The following is a 24680-nucleotide window of genomic DNA, read 5'->3' on the forward strand; positions in this document are numbered from 1 at the left end:
CCGGTTCGCAGACGAAAACGAGGAAATCAGAGGGCAGATCATACAAGGGTGTGTCAGCCAAACTACGCAAAAGGATCCTAGAGGAGTCTGGGAGTTCCCTAACTGACATTCTGCTAATGGGGCATAACAAGGAGCTATCAAAGGCCGTGGTGTCCCATACGGAAGCCACACTGCAATGTCTGGTCAAGGTGAGCCAAACAAACAAGCAAAATGTAAATGCCACCATCTGCACAACAGACGACAACAGCGACATGAACAAAGACGACAAAGAACACACAATTCACTTCATCTTTGTCACTGCGGCAGCCACCCAGGATCTCAGAGACCACCACGGTGCCAGATACTAGTAGGGGAACACGCAACCCTCGACGTGGGGGGCACAGGATCCTCAATCAACATCATGTCCTTGGACACCTACAATTGCATGATCCAGTCTCCCAGCCTCCAGCCTGCCAAGGTGAAAATGTTTGCATGTGGTAAAAGTAACCCGCTCAACCTCCGAGACAGATTCAAGGCACCGATAATGTATGGAGCACAGTCCGTAGAAGCATAAGTCTATGTTGCAGAAGATGGACACAAAATGTTACTGGGTGTGTAAGACAGCATAAACACTCGGCATTGTGATGTTCGCAATGGAAGTCCACCACAGGTCGCTGACAGACATACTTGAGGCATTCCCAGAAGAATTCCTCTGAACTGTCTGCGTGACAAGGAGATCAAGCTACACATCAACACCTACGTACAGCCAGTAGCCCTCTGTTACCTATGTGTCGCATTTCAGCTGAGGCCACAAGTGGGGAAGAAACTTGACAAGCTTGAGAAAGCTAGAATCATCAAAAAACTCACTAGGCCCACACCCTGGGGATCTCCAATCATTGTGGTCCATAAACCCTAGCAACCAGAAGAGATCCGCTTATGCTTGGATGTGCGATTGCCAAATGCCACAATAAAAAGAGAGTGGCACCTAACTTCCACAATTGATGACCTGATCAGTGAGTTAAGCAGAGCCAGCTGGTTCTCCAAGCTAGACCTGCGGTCTGGATACCACCTACTGGTTCTTGCAAAAGTGTCACGATATATCATTACCTTCTCCACACAAATAGGCCTTCGGCGCTACAAAAGGTTGAACTTTGGAATATCAAGCGCAGCAGAGGTATTCCAAAATGTCATCCAGGAACTGCTGGCAGGGCTCCCTGGCATTGTCATCATCAGCTACAACATTGTGGTACATGCCAAAACAATACCAGAACACCAGGCAAGGCTAAGAAGCATACTCCAACGAATCCAGGACTCAAGTCTGACGTTCCACTACAGTAAGTGTGAGTTTTTGAAGCAAAAGCTGCAGTTCTTTGGGTATATGTCCTCCTCCGAAGGTGTAGCTTCTGACCCAGAGAAGGTATGAGACCTCAAAGAAGCCCCACCACCACCAACCGTATCGGAGGGCTGCAGCTTCCTTGGGATGGTGAACTACTACAGACTGTTCATCAAAGACCTCTCAACACTCACCCAACCAATCAGAGACCCCACTAAAGCAGCAGTGCCCTGGTCATGGGGGCCAGCTCAAGATGCAGCATTCCACTCCACGAAAAATGTGCTCTTGGTGGATACCATTCTCAGATACTTTGATCCTCACAAAGACACTGCAACTGCTGTTGACGCAGGCCCCAAAGGGTTGAGTGCAGAATTACTGCATAGACACCACAGTGAAGACTGGGCACCCATTGCATATGCCAGTAGATTGTTGACGACAGAGAGCAAAGATATTCCCATATTGAAAAGGAGGCAACTACCATACACTGGGGGTGTAGACATTTCCATCTGTATGTCTACGGCAATCCGTTCACCGTGACCACCGGCCTTAAGCCGCTCATCCCTCTGTTCAACGGCACAGCATCAAAACCGCAACCACAAATTGAAAAAATGGATGCTTCAACTGGAGGACTACAACTGCCACGCTAAGTACCGCCCTGGATCGCACAACCTGGCAGATTACCTGTCTCGTCACTCCAGGGCAGCCACCGATGGAAAGCGAAGCCCTGGAGATAGAAGAGTATGTGAGATATGTTGCTGACCGAACTTGACCACTACCACTTTCCATGGAAGACAATCAGCAAGCGACCATCCATGAAGATTGTCTCCAGAAAGCCCTATGCGCAGTGTAAATCAACCAATGGCGCAACGTGAGAAAGCAGTGGACCCGACTCATCCCAGAGGCTCAATGGATAATGGAGAGCCTGTACTACATCAGGCAAGAACTGACTGCCAACCCAGAGGGGTGCCTTTTGAGAGAACACGTCTAGTCAACCCTTCTGCCCTCGCTGACCCTGTAGCCCAATTAGCTCACAACGGACACCAAGGAACGGTGACGATGAAGAATCGGCTGAGGATGAAAGTCTGGGTTCCCTTGATGGACGAGAAAATCAAGGCACTTGTTTGATCCTGCAAGTGGTGCCAAGTCTCATGGGAATTCAGTCGGCCTGCTCCTATAGAGACCGAACAGGGGCCACACCAGTCATGGGTTTCAGCCAGTCTGGACTGTGGGTGTCTCTCCGGTGGGAGACACACCATCAAGGTAATAGATGACTATTCAAAATATCCTGAAGTGAAGGTTACTAAGTGCCAGCAAGGAAATCCCCAAGATCATAAAGATTCTGGCCACGCATGGCCTGATCAGAACTGAAAACAGACAGTGGACCCCCGTTCCAAAGCCAGGAGCTATCATCCTATCTCAAGGCAACAGGTGTACAAGTCTGCAAGATCACCCTCAGGCCAACGGTGAGGTCAAAAGATTTATGTGAATATTGAACAAGGTCATTCGCATAGCAGCCACTGGCCATCAATCAGCAGAGTTGGCCATTTATTCATTCTTGCACAACTACCGCCAGACCCCCCACCCAACCACGGGGTGATCCTCAGGACACCTGTCCATGGGGTAGGTGGTCACGGATCCTATCCTGCACCATCCCTTCTGGACACCCATGCTGTTAGATGATCTGCGAGTGCACTGGAGGAGAAAGGAAGCGAATGACAAGGCCAGTTGACGCCTGCGGGCAAAAGCCTTGTATCTGAAGGTTGAAGACCTGGTGCTCCTCAAAGACCAAACTTCTGGTAGCAAGTTTCACTTGCCATTTGAGGGCCGCCCCTAGTCTATCGTCCCCCGAAGAGGAACAATGGTGATTGCCAGACAAGGGGTGGAAAAGGTCACACAAAACATTTCCCTGTTCAGGAGATTCTACCCACAGCCAAACCAATGGGAGCACGATGCATCAGACGATTACCCGGACGGAGACCAAGAAGGACTGTCAGACACTGGCTGCTCTCCACCAGTTGTGCCACCGTATTCCCCACCAAGGTATGACCTAAGGCGGACCGACAGAAGTTGGGCTGTTGAGACTGATCTCTTCCAAACAGAAAACCAGTGTGACTGTGCCACCCACACCAGGTCTGAACTCAGGGGCAACCTTGCTCTGTCTCAATGGCTGAAAGATCATCTAGTGTGAAGTGCCAAAGTAAAAGTGATGTTTGTACTGTTGTTCGAAGCTTTTTGGTGTTTTTGTTTTGGGAAGGAATGTAGTTTCGCACCTGTGATGCAACTGGTCACGGGCACTACCAGGTTGTTTGTTGTGAGCGAGGAGTCGACAAGCTGGACCCCTCCATGTTAATAACCTGTAGCGCGGTCTCCACACCACTTGAGGCAACGGTTATAAATAAAGGAAGTCGACAGGCGGGGTTTAGGAAACGTGTCTCAGGGAATAGCCTCCCTGTTCAACCGCATAAAGAAAATCCAAATTATTGTTTTCATTCATAAAACTCACTGGTCCCTCTACCGCCACAGCCCTGTGAGCACAAGAGCCACAGTTCTTTCGACAACCCCCTTACAGACGATCTTCACAATGGAGACATTTGGCTTTTTCTTGGGCCTTTCCAGCTACTGCGATTTGCTACATAATCTTCTAGTAGTAGGCTGTTGCTCACTTGGCAAAAGGTATGCCCTTTGCAAACCTGCAGCTCCTGGGTTGCTGCTTGATTTGTCCTGAGGCCGAGACCCACTCGGCATTACGAGACCACCAGCAAGTAATCTGGTAAGTAATGATAAGTTAAACAGTGACATGTTTTGAAGCACAATAGAAATCCCTTCGGACAACACACTGGTACTAATGAGGTGGGACCTTTCCCAGATGGTGCTAAATGACAAGGAAATATCACAAAATCTGCCACATAATTTACATTTTCCTGAAACATAGTTTGGTTTTCCTCGACGCATAGTTTCAGGGGCCCGGGATCTATTGCACTTTGAAAGGTGTGCGTCCGCATTAACAAATAAGGCTGATAAACTTTTAGGTCGAGCGTAGCATTCAACATGTTGTATACTTTTTATTAGGTCGAGTATAGCGTTCGACGTGTTGTATACTTTATAAGTATACTTATACTGTGAGTTCCAGTGATTTAATTTGTTGGTTCCACTGTCATTCAAAAATCCTTGCTTGCTAGTGATCAGTTCTACCTCTTTGTCCTGCCTTTTTCTCTTGGGGAGCAGCACAAAGTACTGTAGAATTATGCTATATCTGCATATCTCTTCTGTAAGGGACTTTTTTTTCTTAGTATTTGCCTGTTCGTTTTACACTGTGGGTGTGTGTTCAGTCCCTCCTCCCCACCAGCTCCCTCTGTAAACATAAACCAGCAGGAGAGGGGGGCTTTTCCAGGGCCAGCTCGCCCTTGCTCTCTCTTATTTTCAGTCTGAGTGGCAAGACAACTCCAGTCATTAATTTACAATCCTAAGAGCTCGAACTCTAGCAAACATGAGACCATTGCATTCCAAATGTTTGTTTAATTTGTTTCCTGATTGTTTCTTTTGTTCCTGGGAAGAATTGGAAGGCTCTGCTTTGCTCAGCTGCTCCCCCTCCCTGTCTTTCGAATTCCATTGTGATTAAAAACAGGGTTCAACCCTGTAAATCTTGTGCCCTTCTTTTATTCCCATGGAGCACGCTTTCATTTTCCACCATCATGTGCATTTACTGCACTGCAAGGACTCTGTATATAAAGCCTCTGCCCGGGGAGCCTACGTGCACGAGCCTCTTGTTTATTTTGTACGTCATGTTGTAAACCGCTCTACTTTGTGTCTGGCCAACATGGAAATGCTCTCCTTTGCACAGCTGCTCCCCCTGCCTTTCAAATTCCATTGTGACTGAAAACAGGGCTCAGGCCTGTAAATCTTATGTATTTCTACTATTCCCATGGCGCACGCTTTCAAGTTTCACCATTGTGCGAATTTACGGTACCCTATAGGTGGTCTTTGACACTGCAAGGACTCTGTATGTAATGCCTCTTCCCCAGGAGCCTACGTGCATATGTCTGTTGTTTATTTTGAACGCCATGTTGTAGACTGCTCTACTACCTTTGCATAGTGGGCGTGTTTACAGCTAGCACATTTCTGGATTTAGAAAGTCTTCGCATGTTCACTTAGCTTTTCTTATAGCGTCACTAAACTGTGTCATAAGTGGCCGACAAGTTATTATTAGGTGTTTATGATATGCTATTATTAAACTTTATACTATCTACCACGTGGTCATCTGACTGTATGACCTTTAGCGTGGCTTCGTCTGCGGTCTTGTCATTGTCATTTAGACCATTTTTCTCAGAGACTATACTGTTGTAGACCAAAGGTAATGATGGAGATTGTGTCGTTAGCTTCCAAAACGGCTAGTAATGTGATTAAGTGTCGTGAGGTCAGACGTGGTCTTCCTGGACATTACAGTTGTTCTATAGTTGTCTGATAGATAATAGAGGGAGAAACTCTTTCCTTGGTGGTGTATGCAACTTGAAGGTCATGCGCTGTTCCAATCCAGCAGAGCTGACTCTACTTTCACCCTTCTTATGTTTTTTTATTGGATAATGACACTAACTGTACACACTACCCAACTGCAAAATGTGGTTTCAATTGCAGTATGAATGCTTGAGTATTATGATAGTGTTGTATTTAACATGGAGTCACTCCATGTCAGAGTGTATGGCATGGTGCATGGTTTCATAAACAATTTTGATACAGTGCTGCAGCTGGGATCCTCTGTTTTACACCCATTTTTTATGGCTGGCAAGAAGAAGCATGAATGCTTAAAGTTGTCCACGAATATAGAGTGTATGCAATTATTTCATGGAAGCAACATGGGGTGTATACATATTTAAATATAGTGATTCTAAATGTGAATTATTTTCCCGCTATCATCGCTCTTGTTAAGTTACTTCCGTCCGGTTTTGTAGCTCACTTTACTGCTTTTCCCCCCCCTTTTCTCACCGTGCTACAGCTTCGTTCTCTCATCTCCTTTTCTCTTCGTCTGTTCTCGTATTGTCTCTCAACTCCCTGCTCCTTCGCCTTCATAATGTCCTTTTTATCCTCCGCTTGCTTCTCGGTCGGGCTCACGTTTCTCTCACCATCTTCCTGCTCTCTGCTCTCATTTCGCCTCCTCGCTCAATTTTCTCATTCTTACTTTTCTTGCCGCCTCGTCCTTATCTCTCTTTTTTGTCTTCTTACCATTTTCTATCCCTCTTTCTGTGGCCTTTTGCTCTCCCTTCTCTTTCATATTTTTTTTTTTCTGCTGTTTTTCTTTCCCCCTCCTCTCCCACCTTTTTTAATCTCTCTCTTCCCGCCTTCTCTTCTCTTATTCCTCTCCCTTATTTCCCCCCATCATCTGTCTGGGTACCACGGGGATGCTTTGGTACATAGCGCTTCTCAGATCTGCTTTTTTTTTCTCTCCCGCTCCTGTTTTCTTGCTGATTTGTTCTCTTTCCTTCTCACGTTCTCCTCCTCCTTCACCCTCTCGCCATCTTCAATGGTTCCTTCACCTCAAGTGGGTTCCCTTTTGTTTCCGCCTCTATTTTCTTTTCTCCGGGCATAAGCTTTCAAAATATTTCCTTTTTGCGATGCCTCCGTTAACTCACAATTTAAACATTTTTTAAAGCTCACGTCGTGTGTGCAATTTTTGGACAGAGTTGTTTTCTGTTTCAAAAAGTGTGCGTCTGTAGTGAGCTTTCAAAAATGTTTTTGAGTTCCAACTTTCTTTAAAGCATAGAGTTTTATTTTTAAAATGTTTGTGACAGTGCTTAATTTGTAAATAAAAAGGTGCTGGTGCCCAAAACCCTCCTCTCACACACGGCTGCTACAATTAAATTTCGGAATACGGAATACTAAGGCCGCGCAATCCTAAAGCCATCTCGGGCCTCTTCAATCCACATAAAGCCACTCCCTGCCCCTTCAGCTCACTCTTGCAGCTTTCTCCCTTTGTGACGCTTTTTCGTTCCCCCCCTCCTTCTTTCCCATACATGTCATTTGCTCGTAGCAAATGCATGAGGCAGAAGAATAAGCCACGGCCCTCAAAATTAGTGCCGGTGCTCAGCACCGGAAACGAGAAGCACAAATTAAGCACTGGTTTGTGATGTAAGAAGCTCCTTCGCTCATTTTGATCCTGATAACGCGCCTGAGGGGGATTATTCACAAGAAAGCGAAATCTCACAGCAGGCAATTAGATGAGGCGGATTACACCACTGATACTGTTACCAACAGCATTCACCATTCTGGCGCTTAAAACTCCTCTGGGAGGCGAACACATCTATTGTAAATCTGCAGTGGATAAAATGCGCTGCAATATCTTTAGCCCTCCAAAATTATAAATACGTTAATGTGTTAAGCAGCGTCACCTTTATGTCAACGATGCTACAGATTTTTACAGAGAATCGCAGAGCACTCTTTACACAATATTCGTTTTTATTGGAATACGTCATTATTATGTATCACTTCAAGGCATTTAACAATTACCATGTGGCAATGCAGACAAGCGGCAGTAAACTATTGTAATCATTGTGTTACAGTAGAATGGTGTCTTGATTGGGTAAATGAAACAATGACATATGCGTAAACCAGCCAGACTGTTTTGGAATATCTTTTCTATTCACCCTGATAACGGATGACTATTAATATGTGATGCCAATGGAATTTGCTTCATCCTCACTCATGCATGTTGTCCAACAGGTTTTCATGTATTGCGGTGGTTAGTTGTAATGTAGCTTGCGGAGCTAGTTGCTTGGTTGAGAGGGGTCATTGTTTTCTGGCAACTGTTTGATAAATATTTAGAAGGCAAAACTAATCGAATGGGATGTAACATCCTTGGAACAAGTACAAAGTGGTGATCTACCACCCAGTATGTTGGAGTTGGATCCTTAAAACAATGCCATAAACTAAAAAACGTTACCTCATAATGTATTTAAAACTCCCAGTTTATTAGAGATTTAAAGACAGTCTATCCCTTCTCGTGAGGGTGAATTTCCAGAACCCACAGGTAGCCGTTTAATGGCTATTGGACATTTGTAAAAAATAATTAATTAAATAAATGAAATATGCAGGCTTGCTAGTGCCAACTCTTCACTAACTAGTTTCTTTTGTTTCACACGTTTGCTCTATTTCTTCTCTTAGTTGTGTTTTCATTTTCTCGTTCTTTCTTTCCCTTCTTTCTTTTATTTCTCTGCAACTCCTTCTGGTTCTTTCTTTTGTATGTTGTATTTCTTTTGGTTCCTTTTTTTTCTGCCCCATGGTTAAGGGATGGTCATGGTAACGGAGGATAGAGGTAAAGGAGGTAGGGGTAATTTAGGGTTCAGGGGAGGGTAGAGGTAAAAGGGGGTAAGCGTTTTTAGGGTTCATGAACAAGTAGTCCAGGAGTGCTCCCACCATCTTCACTGAGAGCAGGGAGTACTAGGAGGCAGCAATGTATTAGAGTCAAAGGCCCGGCACTCAATGCTTAACCGAATCACTAAAGGAGCAGGTCTCTTTGCTTCCGGAGCCTTTTATCAGCACTTCATTTCCTCAGTCTCCTATCTTCTATCCCCACGCCCTCTTGTTCAGTCAATTCTGCCATTTCACTTCTTTATCTCACAGTTTTCTCTCTCTAATCCTATATCTGTCCTCTCTCTTCTGCCGATCTCCCTACCTCATAAATAATTAAGAGCCTGCTGGTCTTTTGCGTTTGCCTGTTTCGCTGCCTGATGCTTTAAAAACTGTACTTTGAGTGTTCTCCACGGATATTTGTTCTCTCACTCTGATTAAAGCCTTTTTATCTGAGTCGTCCTGAAATCCTTTGAGTTAGTTTTCATCACAGCACCTGTTGAAATTTGGTTTTGTGAATACTTCCACTATTCCTTTAAGGGTTCATCAATAAGGTACTGTATAGAGACACCTTTACACTCAAGATTAACTTCAAATAAAAGTGGTGAAAAGTGGCAGGACATAGTGTGGAGTAAAGGGGCATGGAGTAGAATGTCTCAGAGTGAAGTGCCGTAGTGTGGTGTAGAGTGGAGTAGAGTGGCCTGAGTGGCTTAGGTCCAGATGTATCAAAACATTTTTGCGATCGCAAAAATGCATTTTGGTATGTATCAAGTTCAATTTGCGATTCTGTAACTTGCTACCGAATCACAAATTGGATTTGCGACTACGTATCGATTCGGTATTAGGAAGGGGCGTGTCAAGGGGGTCCCTTCCTAATACCGAATTGCAGAGGTATGTATGATTGTTTTGTGACTGTGAATGTGGTAGCAAAACAATTGCAGGTACCACCAATTTCAAATTTGTGGTAACCTATTCGCAAAGGGGAACGAGTCCCCAAGGGAGCGCTTCCCCTTTGTGAATGCATGCAAAAACATTTTTTAGGAGCAGGCAGTGGTCCCACGGACCACTACCTACTCTTAAAAAATGTCAAGAAAACCTTTTCAATTTTCTTTTTTAAATGCTTCATGCTTTCCTTTAAGGAAAACAAGCTGCATAAAAAAAAAAGATTGCTTTATTTAAAAGCAATCACAGACATGGTGGTCTGCTGAGCCCAGCAGGCCACCATCGCTGTGATGGTAGCCATTCGCAATGGGTCGCAAATTGCGACCTACCTCATGAATATTAATGACGTAGGTCCATTTGCGAGCCCTTACGAATCGCTATATGAAACTCCTGCAGGTTCATACATTCCAATAGTGATTACTTAATTGTGATTCGCAAAAAATTGGAATTTGGTAATCGTTATTGGAAAGAATGATACATCTAGCCCTCAGAGCACAGTGGCCTAGAGTGAAGTGTCATAAAGCAGAGTGGCATAGAATGGAGTGTTGTAGACTGGCCTAGATGGGAGCAGAGTGGCCTAGAGTGGAGTGGCGTGGCTTAGAGTGGGATATGCATGGTGTGTTCGTGCACTGCCATTACAGACAACACATTTTCAATTGAAATGACCATTACATTTGCACATTTAGGGCCTGATTACAACTTTGGAGGAGATGTTAATCCGTCCTAAAAGTGACGGTAAAGTGACGGATATACCACCAGCCGTATTATGAGTTCTATAGGATATAATGGACTTGTAATACGGCTGGTGGTATATCCGTCACTTTACCATCACTTTTAGGACGGATTAACACCTCCTCCAAAGTTGTAATCAGGCCCTTAGTTTTACTGATAAAGCTATACAGGGCACAAACAATTATGTGTGGAAATGGCATCCCCTTGCGTACTGAATTGTTTTGATTATATTAAAATATTTGCTTCACCACAGTTCATGATTACAAAAAAAGTGCTTAATTTGTGCTTTCCTAATTCTGATATGTTGTGACATTTTTGCACAGTTTGTTTACAGGCATTTAAATTTTGTTGTGCGTTAGAAAATATGTTTTTCTTTCCCAGTACAGTTAGAGAAAGAAAAGTACATCCCAAGCTCCCTTGGAAGAAATTTGACCTCTGCCTTTGGACGCACAGCAAATGTGAACAGATAAGAGAAACATTTAAAGGTCTGTTTACAGCAATGTTTAACGGGATTTGCTGCACTGGAGGGGCAAAAATGCTGGACAGGCTAAAACAAATAAAGCCAGCTAAAACAAAGCCAGAAAATGCAAGTTGCAAACCATAAAGCCAATGGTAAGCAATGTCAGAATGCTTTCTCAGGGGATCTTTCAGAATGTCCACAAGAAGTATTTTCGCAACCAGGCTTTGACCTAAACACTTACTGTGGAGGAGCAGCAAAGGCAGGCAGAGTGGTCACAGGAGGATCTGAGGACATGAAGACAATACCACTAAATTGAAAAATTAATTTCCTTTCCCTGTATAAATTGATGAAGCTGGTATCAAGGGTGTGTGTTGTACCAATATATTAGGCTTCCAAAAGCAACAATTTTGTGTACTCTTTTGCTGCATATCATACAGTAATATAAAAAAAATAAGCCATTGCAAAGCAAGTAAGTCTTGACTTTGGGAACTATTTGGTTTGCCAACTGTCTTGAGCACAGCATGCCTAAAGAACTGAGAAAAAATATCTTGATGTGGCAGGCTGTGTCATTTTGTAGGTGAACACCATGCACAGACATGCCTACAAAATAATATATATAGCCAATCTGTGTTGGATCAATCAGTAACTAAAAAGTCAAAAGGCACAAAGCTGTTTTTTTTTTAAGCAGGTGGGGGCTGAAGCTACACTCGGAATTGGGTGAAGGAAGCAACAAGCAGGGCATGTGTGGAGGAGCAGAGGGGTAAAAGAGAGCAGTGTGGAGCTGGCGAGGTGAAGCACATGGGCGTGAAAGCATTGCAGAGAGTAGGAGGAGTGCACAGGTGAGAGAGAAAGGAACACTGAACTCAGATAGGGGAACTCAGACAGGGGAAAGGAGTACACCACGGGCACTCGAGAAAGAAAAGAACAACCTATTCTGAGAAACTGTAAACAGGCTAAGCTCCAAGGAAGGGGCAAAGACATGCTGGACAGGCTAAAACCAATAAAGTCAACAAATAGAAAGTAAGCAAATGTGAGTGACAAAACACAAAGCAATGGGTGGAATACATTCCTAGGTAAGCTTTCAGCCTGTCTCTAATATGTCTTTAGAACCAGAGCGCTGTGCTGCCCGGTAGGCTTCAACCTAAAAAATTCAGGCAATGCAACAAGTGGTGGGGATATCAACTGAATATGGAGGAGCATCACAAGTTAAAAGGCTCCTTTTGAATACAAAGCATGTGACATTCTTGTGAAGTATCTCTTCAGGTTCATCCTATGGTACCTCACCACCTTTTTCTGCAGAGGGCAATAAAATAACGTGTCAAAATCAGAGTTTCAGTTTATCAGTTATTTAAAATTCATTGTATAGTTTAAAAAGGGAGTATTCCATGTAAACAAGGTTTCCTTTTGTATGGAATGGTATATAGGTGATGCTACTCCAAGCCGTTGCTTTTCAACAGACCAGCAGATATAATATACTTCATGGACTCCACACTGATAAAGTAGTGATAAAAGAATGCACTTGTGTCATATAGCATCCTGTATTCAACATTAAGGGGGTCATTCTGACCCTGGCGGTCGCGAATGACGGAAGCCCCGCCAACAGGCTGGCGGTGCTTCCAAGCCCATTGTGGCCGCGGCGGTAAAGCCGCGGTCAGAAAACCGGGGCCGGCGGTTTCCTGCCGTTTTTCCCCCGGCTGGGCGAATCCGCCAGGGCAGCGATGCAAGCAGCGCTGCCCTGGGGATTCTGACCCCCTTCCCGCCAGCCTGTTTCTGGCGGTTTTCACCGCCAGGAAGAGGCTGGCGGGAACGGGTGTCCTGGGGCCCCCTGCACTGCCCATGCCACTGGCATGGGTAGTGCAGGGGCCCCCTAACAGGGCCCCATGAAGCTTTTCACTGTCTGCTTAGCAGACAGTGAAAAGCGTGACGGGTTCAACTGCACCCGTCGCACGCCCGCAACACCGCCGGCTCCATTCGGAGCCGGCTTCTGTGTTGCAGGCCTCCTTCCCGCTGGGCCGGCGGGCGCTAACATGGTTAGCGCCCGCCGGCCCAGCGGGAAGGTTGAAATGCCGGCAGCAGTCTTTTGACCGCGTAGCGGCCAAATGGCGGTTCCCGCCGCCCGCCAGAGTCAGAATGACCGCCAATGTCATTTGTCAGTGGCCCACAACAATTCAAAATGTTTCGCTGAATCACCCAGGGGTAATAAACACTAACACTGCACTTCTCATTAAATCATCAAACACTAATTCACAATGGTCCGAAAGTCGCCATTGAGTAATTTAGGCATATTCTAAAATTCTCATGAAATCATCTTGGAGTAATCTACACTCACTTCAACGTTGTCACAAAATCACCCTAGATTAATCCACACTCATTCTAAAGTTATCACAGAATCATCCTCCAGTAATTCACAGTCATCTTGAAACTGTCCTAGAATCAGTAATCAGCACTCATCCTAAAGTTGTCCTGGAATTATCCATGAATAATTGACTCTCATCTTGAAGTTGTCACAGTATTACTGGAGTAGTAGAAGATCATCACACATTGTCAACTGAAGTCATCAAAACATCCTGAGTTTAGTGATGACTCTAGAGATATCTCATTTAAATATTTTGCCCTAAACACAAGCATACATTAGCATAGTTTCGGATGACTTCTCCAGATAATTACAATAGCCCAACTGAAGTCATCGGATGACCTCAGAATGACTCCAGGAAGATCTTTTTTGGCTTTGGTAGTCCCCTTATTTTATTTCTTCTGTTACGCTGGGCAATAGCATGTCACTTTGCTTGACAGATCTCAAATCATCTCCAAAAACTGTTAATGTTCCTTGGAATTTCATTTTCTTTTTTTCTTAAATCCATCATTGTGTCCTCTGGGTCATTAATTTCTTCTTGTCAGAGAATTTTCTTGACGCTTCTTGACACCGTTTTGTCACATGGATGCCATCAAGAAGATGTCCTTCTCCTTGCCCCCATATGGGTTTTTACTGACTGGGTACTGACTTGACGTGGGTGTCGAATCACAGTCTTCTTCTATGGCGAGGTGGTGCAGCATCAGGTTAGTGCGGAACGTCCGGGGTTTTTCTTCCACCTTTCTATGCTTTGGCACACACATTCAAAATGATTGATCTTGCCATATTTGGAGCATGTTTTCCACGTGCTGGGCATTTGGCAGGTACCTTCATCCCCGTAGTGCCATTACCACATGCCATTGTTGTGTCTGCCTCTAATTACATTCACCAATTTTTGTATCTTTATTGATCCTGGGTGGCTTTGATGTGCATTGTTCTGGTAAAGGGCACTTTCTGCCCTGCTGATGGGGAGCTGATAGGACCTGGCTGACGTTATATCAGCTGTTTCAATGCCGATGACTTGCAACCCTGAATGATCTGGGCTCTGACCTCCTTGTGTTGGTCATTATCTGTACATGTGCCGGCCATTTCCCTAAAATAATTGTAAATAAGCTTAGAACCCATCAATCGTCACTCCTTTTTGTCAGACCTGCTGCAAATTAGAACATTCATACTCCAGGTTAGGCTGCCCGTCAAAATATGCATTGAGGGATGCAATGGTGGCATCGTAGTCATGGTCAGCCCCTGTACCTAGAAGGTTCTCGAATTGAGTTTGTAAGTTTTCTCCTCTGTGAAGTGCAACATGAGTGACTATTTCATTGCCCTATCACCCTTCCTTGTGACATGAAAGTAATTGTTAAAGCTGCTCACCCCGGTCTTCCAACATGTGGCAGCAGTGGCTAGAGCCACTGGTTTACTGAATGGTGGTAGCATAAGATGGATACTGTGGTACTATGGCAACTAGTTGCTTGCCAGTTGTCAAATTCTCACCATCTAGCACCATTGCTCAGTCTCACATCTGAACCTTTTAGGGGTGTGATAAGGCAGCCTTTATTTACAGTACATTTGGCTGAACACCTTTTTTTAACATGGATGTAACAGGCACGGTGGCATGCAGCAGTCACACGGTTGTGCACTTCCCACTTGCTGGGAAGGCTTGCTCTTCTACACTGTGTTTCTCCTTAGGCTTGGCACTGCCACAGGCCCCTTGATAAGGAATAGTAGTGTGGTGGTGAGGATTCCTACAGTTCGTATTATGTTTTTTCCCAAGTTGACCTGACCAAACAGGGTGAACAGGCTGGAGGACTCCTTCCTGCTACACAGGTTCTACAATGTTGGTCGCTATGTCAATGTCTTTTCTGTCCCTCTGATCATGCTAGCAGTGTCGACCTGCAGCTGCAGTCTGGAGAAGCTCTGCAGAGGCAGTGCAGATCACTACACTGCGAGGTAGGGTGAGTGGTGATTGCAGGGGAACCCACACCGCCCATCCTCATCACCACTATAACTGAGTTATTATTAGAGGTGGGCTCAGTGTGGAAAGCATAGGTGTTAACACACTGGTTGCTGTCTGGGAGTAGACTTTTGAGCAGCCTCGCTCCCTTTTAGTGATCCCTTCTGCTGCACCGAGTTGTAGGGATGCATGAATGCATAGGGGGCACTCTATGTAGGGGCTGATTTTCTCATTACAACCTATAGGGGAGACAGGCAGATGGTCTTTGGCATTTATGAAAAAACTGAATATAAAAGTATTTATTGTTCATGAGTGATGCTCTGAAATTTCACAAGCTAGAACTGTGGGAATTTTGTTCAAGTGGCTAATGTCACAGGCATTGGGATGCCATTTGCTCTCAGACTTGGGTATTGAGTTCACATGTTTCATATTACACACAACTGCTCAGTGCCACCCATTCCCCTCTCAGGCTGCTAAAGTGGGAGGTTAATGATGGCGCTGACGTGTCTTTGAAGAGGGCAGTGTTCTTGACTTTATGGTTAGCATGAGGCTGAGCAAGCTTCTCCAGAGGGGTTTTTGACAATTCAACAGAAAAGCACTATGAACCCTGATGACCCACCTAAATCTGGGATTTGTAATGTGTGTAGTGGCCATGCAGTTTTCAGTGACGCAAGCCCACGGTTTCAGTGGGGTACAAGAATATAAACATGTGTGTATGTTTTTAGCAACAGCACAGCCAGAGTAGTCTGGTGCATGAAATTATGGGAATTATTCACCAAGCACTTTCAGGTGGAGCCGTAGTTATCTATGAAAATCTTGAACAGCTAGGAATGTGAGACTAGCAGAAAGCCAATGCTCCATATAAAAAATGCCTTTATTTTTACCTTGGCACATCTAACACTTGAATATTGCAGCATAGACGCAATATAATAAAGCTCAGTAAAAGCTGTCACTTGCAGATGTTTATTTCTAACAGGCCAACCCTAAGGTAAACGACATTATAGCAAGGGGAGCGCAAAACAGCAGAAATGGATGCCATGAACAGCAATAACCGAATGACAATTCGCCTTGTTTCAGAATCATGTTCAGGAAGTGTCACACAGTGCAGCCTCACCTAGTTCAAATTACAAGGCTTAGGGCTGGTCAATGACAGGAAGTGAAATAAGATGTGAGGGTGAGGGGCAAGTAGTGAGCAGCAGAGAAGGATGACTGAAAGCCGCAGTACAGGTCCGTGCTGATTTCCGTCAAAGGTGTGGGCGTGAGTCAATACGTAAACAAACGTCAGATATTTACCGCGAGAGGTTCCTCCTATGTTTAAAATAGATTTCAGACTTCTATGGGATTCATAAAGAATCCCCTGAGCTACCCTTTAGTAGGTCAGAAAAATACACGAACCAGAGTACATATCTGTCCATTTCCTGGAAGAGAAACTATGAGCAAAATGTGCAAGTATCCCCTAACATTGCAGGTTTGAGTATGGCCACAGTATTCTGAAGGCCACCCCCTCTTTGTCACTTCTAATTATAAATTTACAAGGGTGGAAAACCCACCATTTCTGCTAATTTTCTACTGTAGGAAGTGCAATTTACGATTATAAAATTCCACAAGTCCTGTATCTGTGTATCAAAATGTGCAAATTACAACTATATTGGTTTTTGTGCACATAAAATATCTAGGGTCACAAAACATTTCTGACTCATGCTCAAAAGGCTACTGATAGGTTTTAGAGTGTCCACTGTTTCTGTGAACAAGGCTTAATGACGACGAGAAAGGCAGAGGCCCTCATTCTGACCCTGGCGGTCTTTGACCGCCAGGGCGGAGGACCGCGGGAGCACCGCCGACAGGCCGGCGGTGCTCCAATGGGGATTCCGACCGCGGCGGTAAAGCCGCGGTCGGACCGGCACCACTGGCGGGCTCCCGCCAGTGTACCGCCGCCCCATTGAATCCTCCACGGCGGCGCAGCTTGCTGCACCGCCGCGGGGATTCCGACCCCCCCTACCGCCGTCCAGATCCCGGCGGTCCGACCGCTGGGATCCGGATGGCGGTAGGGGGGGTCGCGGGGCCCCTGGGGGCCCCTGCAGTGCCCATGCCACTGGCATGGGCATTGCAGGGGCCCCCGTAAGAGGGCCCCTACATGTATTTCACTGTCTGCTGCGCAGACAGTGAAATACGCGACGGGTGCAACTGCACCCGTCGCACAGCTTCCACTTCGCCGGCTCGATTCCGAGCCGGCTTCATCGTGGAAGCCCCTTTCCCGCTGGGCTGGCGGGCGGTCTGAAGGCGACCGCCCGCCAGCCCAGCGGGAAAGTCAGAATTACCGCCGCGGTCTTTCGACCGCGGAACGGTAATCTGACGGCGGGACTTTGGCGGGCGGCCTCCGCCGCCCGCCAAGGTCAGAATGAGGGCCAGAGTGTTGAGAGATCACAGTTTTGGACAATAAAGATAGTTCTAGTATTCTAGTCTTTCTGATGATATTGTGCTAGGGGATCTGTCTCAGCTCCCCCCCCCCCATGTGTTTAGAAGAGGGCAAAGTGCTGCCTGTGCAGATCTTTAGTGGAGAACAGTGTACTTCTGGTGAGTGATGGCTTATCTGCCAGTGTTTGAATTTAAGTATGTTTGTTTTCCAGTAGTGAGTATAATGTATTATAGTGCCTATGGTAGCAGCAACCATGAGATATTCCAGTATGGCCTGCCATAGGTAGCTGGCCCACCCATCAGGTGGTCAGAGGAAGATTAGATCAGGACAGCCCGAGCAAGCATTCTATTTACTAGAACATGTCTGCTTTTTGTGGTGTACCTGGCGTGGGTTGATTCCATTTGAAAGGATGCCTTCCTTTCTAAAAGATATGCAAGGGATGAAAATTTCAGACGGAATTTCCTTTAGTCTTCATATTAATTGCTAATAAGCCAGTTTCCTGCAATATGAGACCTTGTGGGTTATTGATTCACTCTTTTCTAGAAACACATGGGCCTAGAACATTCCGAAAGAGTTAGTACTAGATTGTGCACACATGGCATTTTGCAGGAACTGTTCTGAATTTGAGGTAACTTACTTTCTGTAGACCCAAGGGACAATTATGGGAAACACGATTGCCACCACATAGCTTGTCTATGTGTGTATTGTTTTGAAATGGAAAATATCTCTTCAGACAATAACTGCTTTAAGGAGCACACAAGGATCTAGGGAGGCTACAATGAAGACATTTTCATCATCTAGGATGGCACTGAAACTCAAGCAAATGAGTTTGTTGATTGACTCAATAATAAGAACAGGTTTTTAAAGTTCATTTATACACTGAGCAGGAAAAAAATCTCATAAGCCCCAAAGATTGTTTTCATTTGAAGGGACCCTAAAAAAGATGTTTACAATAAACCAACACAAGTAATCTTTCAGGCTTGTATAACTTCCATGCACGTCCAATGATAGAGAACCTACAGTTTGCTTACTTTTTGAGGCTACAAATGAATTGCACAGATAAAGAAGAAGCATGCAACTAAATTAACACAGAATCTTCTAAGCAACAAATTCCCAGCAGAACCTATTATTACGGTTAGGTATAGAGCAGACAACAACAACATAGAGTGACTCCTACAGACGTTCTAAAGGAAATAAGAGGCTAGTGTCATTTGTGTGACTATCTAAAGCTCTTACTCCAATCTGATGACAAACATAGTAATACAAATTTATAGGTATTGACATCATGTCCACCAACTTTGGAAAACCAATGTTCTTGTTCTGAAAAATATTAGTCTTTTTGACAGTCTGGTATATGCTCATCAAAAGACCACAACCAAAAAACAGATAGGTCTTTCTGAAACCTTACCCAAGTTCAGGAACATTGTTCTTCTGGGAAATGCAGTGTCTGGAACATTACCAAAGCTACTAAAGAACTGCACCTTGGTCTAACTACTCATTGGGTACTGAAGCAAAACACTAACTGCAATTCTACCAACATCATATAGATTATACAATGTCCATACAATCTGAAATGTATTGCCATGACATCCAGAAAATTAGGACCATGACATTTTGGTGTAAGAAAACCGGTACAAAACTGCCCACACATTTCAAAGATCACAGGCACACTAAGGTCCAAATTGAGCCGTCTTGGTACACATGTAACAGACCTCAATGATGAGATACCCCAGTCCCAACTTTTGACTTGCCTGACTGGATTCATTAACAGTATCAGTATTTATGATCAAGATCTGTGGGGTGGCCTGTCATAGGGCAGGGGAATAATTTATCCCCCTCCTTTTAGCTCTATTATTGATTTCATTGTGGTATAAGAAGAGACACAAACCATGCTCTACTGATAGGTTTAATAGCCTATGTTGCCAATTTTCAGTGTGGTGACTTTAATTAATATCTGCTAGTAGGAAGCTTAGGCTGTGTATTGGGACCACATTGTGTGATTTTTCTTTAGACATGATTGGGTTAATGATGAATGTCTCTGTACAGGCTCTATTTGCATCTCCAGAGTAATAGTACGCATAGCCTTAAGAAGGGATGGGGGACAGCAATCATTGAATCATTTTTCAATTTTATCATTGATATGGAGCCTGTCAAGGTACATACATTTATTTTTGTTATTGTGGACCATATCTCCCATGATCCTTTCGCGACTTGAATTGGGTGCCCGGCATCTGTTATCACATGCCGACGCAGTGGGTCTTGAGTAGAGTGTGGTGCATCAGACGTGTCACACAGCCTGGCAGGTGAAGAAGTCTTAGCTTCTCAGCCATTATATACAGGAATGGAGGATATGATATGTGCTACTGGTAGCCACTTGCTCTTGACAACGTAAGGTTTTTGATCCATAAATATACATGGATTTTATGTGGCTGATGCTCCACCTGAGAGTATATTGAATGTGTGGGTTTGCAAATAAATGACCACAGCTTGAGGTCCAAATCTATAGCCTTACTAGATGTCACTGAGGCTCTGTCAGACATATAATTAGATGGATAGATGCGCTGTCCTGAAAATAAGTGACCATAGACCAAAGTTCCAGTACGTGACTCTACTGCGATGGCCATGGGTAATATTGAAAATTAGCCCACATTTATGTGCATTGAGTGTGACTGGTTCTAGCTTTGAAACTTAGCTGGAGTCCCAGCATGACCTCTTAGCTGTAGATGTATATTGACATGACAAGGAGCACAGTGGCTGAATGGGTCAGTGAACGATTGTAGCGAGGAGCAAGGTGTCTGAATGTGTGTCAGGGAAGGATCGTAGTACAAGTACAGAATTAACTACTTTTTTAGCTGACTCACAAATGCAAAATCACACTTCAGAATGCATAACTTTTTAAGTCAACACCGGAAGTTCCTCTCAGAATTCTATTTTTTTTTGCTATTCAATTCATTTTTGGCATACTAATAAACTTGTCTGTTGCCAGACCTAAAAATATGTATGTGTAATCTATTCAGTTTATTCTTCTAAAATATGCATACAGGTACATCTTACCTTTTTGAATTGACAGCTGTAATGTATGTTCGCCAAAATGCGTTGCTTATTGTGTTTTGAAGCAGTTCTTGATATCAAATAATTATGCTGCAAAACAAGAAATATTGTTGAGTTGTTCTTGGTGTGAATTTCTGAATTCTCGCAAGCAGCACTGTGTACTCGATGAAACATACCTAGTGAAAGTAGTAGGACTGATCTTCAAAAAAAGGATGTCCAAAGGAAGACACTAGTGGTTGCGGGGGTATATCTATCATTTGAGCACTTTGCAACAGGCATATGTTTTACCAGTTGGTTACATGATCTACTTCCATCAGGACTGGCTTGGTCTTCAACATTTTAAGGTATTTAAAAAGAGTAACTTCAACTGAACACAGATACATTGCTGGTGTGTGCTGTATAGCTCACAATAATTGTTTTATTTGTTGCATTTAAGGGTAATTAAATCATTAGTAACAATGATATTACAAACATTGTAAGTGAAAAGATAGTAAGCATTGGCCAGCTCTAGAAGTGAGAAATAATCTTCTGCCTCATTAAAACTATTTTTTATGTCATTTGGGGATAACTGGTATAATTAGATGTGGTGAGGGCAGTCTGGAAGAATGACCAGCAGGATGACCCCTTGACTCATTGGCAATATAATTTTTTGACTTTGTTTGTCTTTGACCCTGTACTATGGACCGCTACTGTCAGGCTACGTTCACACTATAAAAATAGCACATACATATAAACATACAGCAGTAACAAGGTGTTGTAGTTGCAACACCCCTGATCATTTATCATCAGCAGTAACAGAGTCACAACTAGGCAATACCAACCTCGCTTTATGCAGGACTCGTCCAAGGTAGGCTGCTGCCAATTAGGGGGAGAACAGTTCTCCATTTTGTTTTTATTAGATATATTTTGTATTCATAACCACATTTTTATTTGCTTTATTTGTTATCCCATCCATAAAAATGCTCTTCTTGTATTATTGATAGTTTTCAATACTACACCCTGGTGAGACAAATGTGCTTTATGAAATATACAAATAAAAAAAAAATAATGGCTGCAAAATATGTTCTTACAAACACGGTGAAATTGTTATGGCTAACTTTCTGTTGCAGTTTGCATTTCAGAGATTCCTGAGACACTCTTGCTCTTTCTTTTACATGCTTGGAACAAGCAAATCCTGTGACTGCATTAGGCTCAGAGCCACGAATCATGGGGAGAATTGTGGGGAGCTGCAAGACTCCTACCACCCTGAATTCCTACATTTCTCTGGATAAAAAGTACCCCAATTGCAATGCTCAGCGTATCAACAATGAATGGGAAGGCCATAAAATGCAATGATTTTGTCATGCAAATTGACACATTTTGTGCTGAGAGTAACTGTGGTAATTGGGCTCAGAGTAAGCCAGCACCCACGGAAACATACGAACCCCAGACATTACTGAAAAAACTAAACACCAAAGGGAGTCCCGGCTGATGTGACTAGTGTGGATCCCACCAGTATTTTCTGCCCTGGTATGAACGACAAGAGGTTCCTGTCCTCCACACTATGGAATTACTGAAGAGGACATGAACATATCAACCTCCGCAGTACAGGGGCAATAACTGTAGACAGATTTAACAAATATAAATGGCTTCAGTCATTCACAAAAATGGAGGCACACGTACTGACTGCAAATAGAGGGAAATATGAATGGGCCAAGTCATTTGCAACATGAGGAGGGGACATGAATTTACCCAGTATTCTTAACATATGTTGGGGACATGAATTTCCCTAGGCACTCAAAACTAATGGAAGGGACAAGAGTTAGAGCAAATAGAACCACTTATTTCCATGTCGCACTGTCAATGCTTTATGCTGAACACACGAATACTCATGTATGCCTTAATGTATTCCTATGTTACATAACAGAAACAAAGGCCCTCATTATGACATTGGTGGGGGCAAAACCCACCCACCAATGTATTTCCACCATCAGGCCACATGGGCGGCCTGAACCCCGTCGGCCCTATTTTGAGTTCCCCACTGGCCCAGGGGGAACACGGTCTTAACATTGCAGTTGGCTCCTAATGAAGCCGGCGGAAATGTGGCGGTGCAGCGGGTGCAGGAGCACCCATTGCGCATTCCACTACCCATAATTCTGCCAGTGGAATGCGCGATGAGGCTGTGCATGGGGGCCCTGCACTGCCCATGCCAAGTGTATGGGCACTGCAGGCCACCCGAGCCCCTCATCCCGCCAGCCTTTCCATGGCAGGCTGGCGGATGGGGAATCATAATCCCTTTGGCAGCGCTGCCCTGGTGGATTACAACCACTGGGACCGTCAGGCTGCAGGCAGCCTGACGATGTCGGCGGTTGGACCGTGGCGGGTCTGGTGACCACCAGGGTCATAATGACCACCTAATGTCCTTTTCATATTAATCTGAAGTGCATTGTAGTTCCAATATGCCTGCCTAGTTTCATGTAGCTTGGAGGCACAGAAGCCATTTTATTCATTGTTTTCCCAGTGCACATTTCTTGCACTGTGTAGTAAGCATGTCCTCTCATTCTGAGGACTGGCATTAGAAGGAGTGAATTGTAGAAAGTAGCAGAGTCAGCACTTATTTATAATTGAGTATGTAGTCTGAGTTTCATCTAAGGTCATAGTTTCAATCACATGCTTCTATTTCCATGATTTTGTATTTAGAAAAACTGTTTAAAAGTGTGTGTAAAATGCTCCACTAGATTTTGGGTGGAAGCTACAGTCTGTTTAAATTCCAACTGACGCTTATTATTTTGTTTGCTCTCTGGCTATTTGTGCACTAAACATGTTAGACTTTTACAGTTCCCAAAGTGCCCTCCCCTGACACTTTCTTTTTGTCTACATTTAGAGACAGGCATAATGTGCTGCAGCAAAAAGGTAAGATGTCATATGATCTAACATGCCATTGCTTTGCACATCAATGAGTTAATGATTTCAAAGGTTTACTGCTTACAGAGGCACCAGGTTCTGAGGCCCCATCTCATGCTCAGAGAAGGAGACAGACTGCCTGACACTGTGTAATGCAGCATGCTGGGTTCAGCTGATGGTGAAGAAGTAGCCGGGTTTGAACCCACATATTTACGCCTGTGGGCTCCTTAAGACTTAGGGGGTTATTCTAACTTTGGAGGAGGTGTTAATCCGTCCCAAAAGTGACGCAAAAGTGACGGATTTACCACCAGCCGTATTACGAGTCCATTATATCCTATGAAACTCATAATACGGCTGGTGGTATATCCGTCACTTTACCGTCACTTTTGGGACGGATTAACACTCCTCCAAAGTTAGAATAACCCCCTTAATTATCTCTTACATTGGAAGTGAGGGAACAGGAATAACTGGGTGGTATATAAATGCATTCAACTGCTCTCTAGCCAGTTGTGAGTTACTCGTCATCAATATGGAACCAAGGAAATGGGCGGAGAAGAATAGGCACACAAACTTACCTTCTCTTGCTCCTCTGGCAATATTTCATTAACTCTTGAGAGGCTTCAGAAATTTGGGGACAAAGCAGTTGCATCAGCACTGAAGTCTCATATGAGAATGAAAAGGCATACCCTGGAGCCAAAGAAATTGAAGGACCATGATGACTATGGAAGGGCGCATTAATTCAAAGTCTCTTAATGTTAGAGGTGTTAAAGCACAGCAGAAACGTGTTGGGCTAGAGAAATACCTGAGCGAGGAGAAAAATAATTTTTGTTGCACTTTTGCTCCAATTATTCAAAACACTTTGCCTCAGCATACACTTTGCCTCAGCATTCTAGAGAGAGAATGGGAACCCATGGAGAAAGCTGGATTTCCTAGATTTTTTGACTAAGGGATATGCAATGGATAATGTTGATATGGAATTTCCACAAAGTAGATTATGTTCTAGCCAGTGTGTCTTTGAACCTAGTATTCAATAATGCTGTTCCTCAAGATGCCACTGACAGCAAGATGGGTGGGGCTTTTAAATGAAACTACTGTGCAGCAATGTTTTCAATATTCAGCATTCAGTATTCAAATAAGCTTTATTTCGGTAGATAGTACCATAAAAGCACAAAACTTACACAAATAAAAACCATCACATGTCATATACATTAAAGATAAGTTAAGAAAAGGTTAAAAACAATACAG

The 24680-nt window shown here is 44.1% G+C and overlaps 1 protein-coding gene across 1 annotated transcript in view; it reads right to left on the reverse strand.

Moving 5' to 3' along the window:
• Positions 1–24680, reverse strand: part of LOC138283556 (uncharacterized) — a 239449-nt gene that overhangs the window by 185537 nt on the left and 29232 nt on the right. Inside the window, exon 2 of the mRNA XM_069221496.1 lies at positions 20556–20642. The gene's annotated coding sequence lies outside the window, so the exon portion shown is untranslated. The remainder of the gene's footprint in view (positions 1–20555; positions 20643–24680) is intronic.

Source organism: Pleurodeles waltl, chromosome 3_1 (genome assembly GCF_031143425.1).
Source record: "Pleurodeles waltl isolate 20211129_DDA chromosome 3_1, aPleWal1.hap1.20221129, whole genome shotgun sequence".
Taxonomy (NCBI): domain Eukaryota; kingdom Metazoa; phylum Chordata; class Amphibia; order Caudata; family Salamandridae; genus Pleurodeles; species Pleurodeles waltl.